This window comes from Phyllostomus hastatus, unplaced genomic scaffold, assembly GCF_019186645.2.
Source record: "Phyllostomus hastatus isolate PE091 unplaced genomic scaffold, TTU_PhHast_1.1 phas_contig_1048, whole genome shotgun sequence".
In the NCBI taxonomy this organism is placed as follows: domain Eukaryota; kingdom Metazoa; phylum Chordata; class Mammalia; order Chiroptera; family Phyllostomidae; genus Phyllostomus; species Phyllostomus hastatus.
This window is the reverse complement of record NW_025333513.1, coordinates 332,690-339,775: the sequence shown is the minus strand read 5'-3', so window position 1 is coordinate 339,775 and position 7,086 is coordinate 332,690. Positions and strand designations below refer to the sequence as shown.

Here is a 7,086-nt window from a genome sequence, read left to right as displayed (position 1 = left end):
TGAGGTTAAATAACTCACCCAAGGCTGTGTAATTAAGAAGAGACAAAGTTAAGGAATTAGATATTGTCTAGGTTAAGAGCATGGGCTCCGGACTCCAGGACTGGGTTGTGGGAGGGAGGTGGGTGTGGGTTAGGGCATTTCCTGGCAGAGGCGGTAGGTCTGAAGCACTTTCAAGGGCGGGACCTCGGGAGGAGGACACGGTACTGGAACAGGGCTTCTTCTCTGTTTAACAATTGAAATACCGGAGCCATGGGAATAAAGGTTCGGTGTCCATGATTTTTCTTTATAGATCACCATTAATAATCAACTGGCTGGAAGAGCTATCTTCTAATAATTTTCTGATGTGTGCCCCAAACATATGTGAACTCCTGTTCCAGCGAACAGGGGGTGGGGGGTAAATCACTCAGAGCCATTACAGCCTAAGAGCCGTCTCTTTCAGAGAGCTGTCCAAGACCTTCGGTTCCGGTTCCGGGTGGTGACTTCAGTGAAGGAAATGGACAGAGAAGGGACTCCATGTATGGAGGTTTTTGAGGGTGAGAGGTTTGCTGTCAAACACAGCAAAGAATTTCTCTTGTCAGTGGGCCCACAGAAAACCAGGGGAAAGGATACAAATGGTTCATAGTTCTCCGTAACAATGAAACCAGCTCCTTGTGTACACAGGCATCATGCTGTTCTGGAGACATGACTTGTGGTCAAGAAGTTGCAAGGGAGATAGAAAACCCATGCAGCTAGCGAACCGTTTGCTGATGTGCAGACACTCAGTCGTGGAGAACAGTCCCCAAATCTGAAGCTAAGAAGAGAAGAGAGGCATAAACCCCCCTCCTCCTCCTCATCATCCAGTGATTCTCAGTCTGCTTCTGACTGTTCTGATTCTGAAAGTGCCTCTAAAGAGAAATTTGAAGAAGAAGAAGAAGAAGAGGAGGAGGAGAAGGAAGAGGAAGAGGAGGAGGAGGAAGAAGAAAAAGAAAAGAAACAGGAAAAAATCCTGAAAATGACAAGAAGAAAAGAAGCAAAAGAAAAGCAAGAAAAGAGCATCTACTGAAAGTGAGGCCGAAAATCCTGATGCACACCCCAGCCTGCTGCCCTCCCACAGAGATCCCTCCTGGCCCTGAAAATAGATTCTAATGAAAGTCCTCCTAAAGCTGATGAAAAAGAAAGGGGAAACAGAGAAAGAGACAGAGAGAGAGTGTGTAACTCACCTAACTCCCAGCCTCATACCAGAGGCAACTTTTAGCTACCAGGTCTGGCAGGAAAATTAAAGGAAGGGGGCCAAGGCATTATCAAACTCCATTTAGATCCAGTTCAGGGTCGTTTCAGATGTAGTGAGGTTCCTGCACATTGGAGGCAAGAGATGCAAAAAGCTCAAAGAATAAGAATATCAAGAGTTGAAAGATAGACCCAAGGGGCTAAGAGTGAGTTAAATAACAGAACAGAAAATCAAAGAAGCCCAGTTAGAATAAAGAGGGGGAAAAAACTGATCACAGGCATGTGTCTGAGAGTCCAAACAGAAAAAGTGAAAAGGAAAAGAAAGTTAAAGACCATAAATTTCTAACAGCAACCAGAGAGACATCATAGGAAATTTAGAAAGAAGAAAAGTATAATAAAAACAAGTGAAGAAAAGGGCCAAACTAAGGAAGTAGGAATTCCTAAGAGTAGGAATAAAAAGCGAAGAGAAATCGAAGAGTCAGGACAGCGACACCAGCATGACACACACGAGGAAAAGAGGATGAAGGCACGGAGAGGACCCCATGAGACCGCTGAAGAAAAAGGAAAGCCGGACTCTACAGTAGGAAGAGACCCGAAAAGGGGTAGAAGTAAAGAAAGAGAAGTCTAAGCTGCTACGATCAAACGGAGCGTGATCGTAACAAAAGCCAGGGACAAGGCGGACGTGCGCCGTCCAGGGGAGAGAACCGCACACACTAGAGGCAAACACAGTTAGGGCGGCAGAGCGAGGGCGCGGAGGGAGCGGGAGCGGGGACAGAGGCAGAGAGTGCGGTGATCGGTGATCAGGACGCGAAGGCTGTAGCCTCTGGGAAGGCGAGGGGGCTGCAGATACGGAGGACAGGAACCGGTGAAGAGGAAGGCACAGAGCCCAGAGAGAAGAGCGACACCCAAGGGTGGACAAGTAAAGATAGAAGGAGAGGGAGAGATGCACAGAGCTCAGAGAGAGAAGGAAGGCCAAGCAGAAATAAAGAATGAGATAGAAACCAAGAGAAGAGCTCACACAGAAAAGAAAATTCTGAGGGTCAGAAGAGAATGTCCTCTAAACACCGTGATTATAACAGTTCAAATAATAACAGAGATAAAAGGGCTGATAGAGATCAAAGGCCATTCTCAAAAATAAAACCAATAGTCAGGACAATAAACTAAAGTTCTCCACATTGAAAAATAAGGACGACAAACCCTGGCCGGTGTGATCCAGTTGGTTGGAGCATCACCCTGTAAACTGAAAGGTCGCATGTTCAGTTTCTGGTCAGGGCACATGTCCAGGTTGTGGGTTCAGTCCCTGGTTGGGGTGCGCACAACCAATCGGTGCTTCTCTCCCTCTCTCTTTCCCTCCCTTCTCCTCTCTCTAAAAATCAATCAGCCTGTCCTTGGGTGAGGATAGAAAATAAAATAAAAATTTTTTAAAAAAGAATAAAAATAAGGAGGATGAGAAGGATAGATCGGCAGTGGTAAAAGAAAACCAAAATCAAAGGGTCAAGAAAATGACCATGTGCATGATAAAAATTAAAAATTTAATCATCAATCAAACCCTGGAACAGATGAAGATGAAAGTGGATGAGTGAGTTGTATAAACTTATTTCTACTCTGTCTCAAATTTTAAGTTTTAGAGACTTGCTGATGAGTCTCCGATATGTTGTCTTCCTCTTTTGATTGTTTTGGGGGATTTTTATGTTTGTCCTTTGTTTAAATGTAGACTTATAGATTGAGTTGATCTTTTGATAACCTGCAACCTGGATAACTTGTGCTGCTGAAGTTTTTTTTTCTTTTAAAGATTTTATTTATTTACTTTTAGAGAGAGGGGAAGGGAGGGAGAAAGCAAGGGAAACAGCAATGTGCCAGATACATTGATCAGTTGCCTCTCACACGTCCCAACCAGGGACCTGGCCCGCAACCCAGGCATGTTCCCTGACTGGGAATCGAACCAGCGACCTTTCACTTTGCAGAATGATGCCCAATCAACTGAGCCACACCAACCAGGCTGTACTGCTAAAGCTTTAATAAAAATGAAAACAAACAAACAAACAAACAAAAAACAGAAAAGAGCATGGGCTCTAGAGGCAGACTGCTTAGGCAAACATGCAGAGCTAGCCCTTACCAGCTGTGTGACCTTGAACAAGTGACTTAACCTTCCTGTGCCCATTCTCCTCAGTTTAAAAGTAGGGATGGAGAATGTGATGATAGAATCTACCCTAGTGTTATTCAAGTTAGAACATGTGAAGCCCTTAGGACAAGGGCCAGTACACCAAAAGTTCTCTAAACCTATTTGAGGGAAGAATTCTGAAACCAGGTCTGGTTTCTGCTAGAGATTAGACCTTTACGCTGCCACCTCCTCCCTGGAAGGATGGTGTGATCTCAGTGGATGCTGGGATAGAGAGCACTTTTTGAAAGACAGAGAGTTACCAGAGGGTGAAGGAAATGATGAGTGAACAGGCCCAAGAAAGGGAAAGCAAGCTACAAGGAGCCAGACCTCAGAAATCCAGTCCAGAGGGCATAAATAGGGGGTCAAGAATGAGGGAGAACCAGGAGGAGAGATGTCACGCGAGTGAGGACTGGCGACAGGGATACCTAAACTGCAGGAGAGGAAACAGGCTTAGGACCTTGCACTGTGCCGTGTGCTCCAGGGGGAAGAGGGGCAGTTGAGGAGAGAGTCCAATAATGAAACCTCTGTCTCAGTCTCAGGAAGTCTGGGGGCTGAGCGGGGGAGTGTGTGTCTTTGCAACCTCGCCCTCTGAAGAATCCAACCTATGCCAACTGCTGAGTGCTTGGAACTCTCAGGTGTTCTCCCTGCTCAGGAGCTTCGCCTGGCTGGAGGAAGTAACAGAAGAAACTGTCCTGTGGTCATTCTTGAGAACTCTCAGCAGGTTTAAGGCAGCCAGATGAGTGCCTGCCTGGGATAGCTCTCATACCCAGGCCCAGCAGAGGTATAAATTGAGAGCTATGAGAAGAGATGCCCCAACATTCCAAGTGAGTGTGCAGGAAGGGGAGCAGGACAAACTGTGTATAATCAGAAATGAGGTTTCTGAATCAGGAGGAATCTAGTTTGGTTGCAAACAGAAAACCATACAGCAGCGGCTTCAATAAGCTAGACGTTTATTTCTTTCTCATATAAACAAAGTCTGGAAGTAGGAAATCTGGGCTGGTATGGTGGTTCTCTGGTCATCTGAAACTCAGGTCTCTTCTATATTTCTGATCTACTATCCTACTGCATGACTTTTTCCTCAAGGTCACTTCATTGGCCAATATGGCTACTGAGCTCCAGCCATTACATCTGAGTTCCAGGCAGTGTGTAAAGGTAAAAAAGGTCCATACCTCCTCCCTACCCCCTTAAGGAGTGTTCCTGAAGTTTCTGCTTACAAATCACTGGCTGCAAATGAGGCTTGGAATTTTTCTTCTGTCTGGGCACAATACTGCCTTGTATAAAAGTGAGGTTCCTGAGGGTAAAAAGGGGAATGATTTGGGGTGGCTATGATCAGCCTCTGTCACAGTCTCCAAATGCAAGAAGGAGGGCATCTTGGGTCAAAGGAAAGAAGACAGGGCCAGAAATCAAAAGATATGCTCTGACCTTTATGAGTCCATGACCTTGAGTAAGTCTCGGAATCTCACTGAGCCTTTTGGGAGTGGCTGGCTGTTTGCTACAGGAGGAAAGGCAGAGGGACCTGGAGAAAGAAGAAGACAGCATTTGCTGGGAGAAGTACAGAGAGGACGGAAGATGCTGCTGCTCCTGAGCTGTGCATGAGACACACACCCACAAGCAGGAGCCTGTTCCCCCAGGGCCGCGTGCCCAGGTCACGTAAAAACCCAGAGTCTGGCAAAGGCCCACAAGGCCTTCTGCAGCTCCCAGGGCCCCAGACAGGAGGGCAAACAAACACGACACCTGAGGGAGGCCCAGACACCCCGGAGAGAGGGAGGCCTCTGGGAGCAGAAACCAAGCTCTGAGTCCCCACAGGGCCAAAATAACTGGCCGATGGAGTCAATAGGCCAGCACATTGGTCAAGCTGGTGGGGGAGAAACCAAAACCCCAGCCAGATTTATTATTTAGCAGTTTGTCACTAAGCAAAATATAAATTATCCCCTCCCCCCACCCCCAGCTGCAGGGTTGTTTGGTGTCAGGAGGGACCTTGGGTCAATCAGGGCCGAGTCAAATGTTTTAGGTCAGCTCTCCACACAGCACCCAGTAGGCAGGTAGGACGTGTCCCATGTCAGGGGAAGGGACAACCTCTCCTCTAGGCCCCAGGTCCTATGTCCTTGCAAGCAGCTCCCCAAGGGGGTGGTGGGATCCTGGGGTACCTTGAAGAATTTTTATGACACGGTCCACCCACAAGTGTTTGCTGAATGCCTACTGTGTTCCTGCAAGCCCAGGGCAACGGTGGGCTGTGCCCCACAGGCCGGCACGTGGGGATCAGTGTCTTTTTTCGGAGCTGGGGTATACCCTACTCCCCTCCAGGCTCCTGACAGTGTGAGCTGTGGAAAGTCAGCTGTTTAGAGTTCAACAACTAATTGCTTACAGCACGGGCGCCTGGGGAGTGGGGTGGTGCCAATCACAGCGGCGCAGAGAATCACGAATCTAGCTCTACAGCCTCTCTGGCTGGCACACACCGAGTGTGGAAACCAGGCTCCTGTAGCTTTAGTTTCTAGTCCACCATTCCCTTCATCCAAGAGTCAAACCAGAACCTTAAAAAAGGCTTTGCAGAAGTGAACATATACAGTATACAGAAAAGAACACACATGATAAGTGAAAAATAGCTTACAGAATTTTCCCAGAGTGTTACCCAGGTAACAGCATCTATATCAAGAAATAGAACATTGGCAGCACCCCAAAATCCCTTGTGCCCCCTGCCAGTAATTATTCCCCAAGGGTAACCCTATCTTGACCTCTGGGACCATAGATTCTCTTTGCTTTGCGGTTTGTGTGCTTTGTACGAATGGAGTCACTTAGGACGTTCTCTTTTGTGTCTGCCTTCTTTCACTCGACACCGTGTCTGTGAGATTTGCCCAGCATGTGGTGTGTGGCTGTCGTGTACGCTCACAATGGCACAGCATTCCACTGCGTGAGTGAGTAGACAGTGCTTCATCCACTCTGCCATAGATGGGCACTGGGCTGATTCCCGTTCGGAGCTATCAAAAAAGTGCTGTAGAGCCCTGGCTGGTGTAGCTCAGCGGACTGAACACAGGTTGCAAACCAAAGGACTGCTAGTTTGATTCCCAGTCTGAGCACATACCTGGGTTGTAGGTCAAGTCCCCAGTGGGGGCCATGTGAGAGGCAACCACACACTGATGTTTCTCTCCCTCTCTTTCTCTCTCCTTCCCCTCTTTCTAAAAATAAATAAATAAAATCAATAAAATTTTTTTTAAAAAAAGCACTGTAAAACCAGAACTTGCTTTTCACAATCATGTACCCCAGCCTGTGGGGGGGGGGGATATGCATAACATAAAAGTTGCCATTTTAACCATTTCTAAGTATATAAATTCAAGCGGCATTAGTTACAGTCACACTGTTTTAAAACCATCACCATGATTTCCAAAATGTTTTCATTATCCCAAACAGAAAATCTTGCCCATCAAGCAATAACTCTCCGCTTCCCCTCCCCCAGCCCCTGGTAACCTCCATTTTACTTTCTGTCCCTATGACTTTGCCTGTTCTAGGGACCTCATATAATTGGAATCACACAATATGTGTCCCTTGTGACTGGCTTCTTTCCTTCAGCATAATGTTTTCAAGGTTCATCCATGATCAGAACTTCATTCTTCTGATGACCAAATAACATTCCACTCTGGGACAGAAAAAAATTGGTTATCCATTCACCCGTGGATGGACACTTGGGTTGCTTGCACATTTTGGCTGTTGTGAATAATGCTGGG

The 7,086-nt window shown here is 46.8% G+C and overlaps 1 pseudogene; it reads left to right on the top strand.

The window, feature by feature from the left end:
• Positions 1-249: 249 nt before the first annotated feature.
• LOC123816062 lies at positions 250-2,785 on the top strand (annotated as a pseudogene).
• The last annotated feature ends 4,301 nt before the right edge of the window (positions 2,786-7,086 follow it).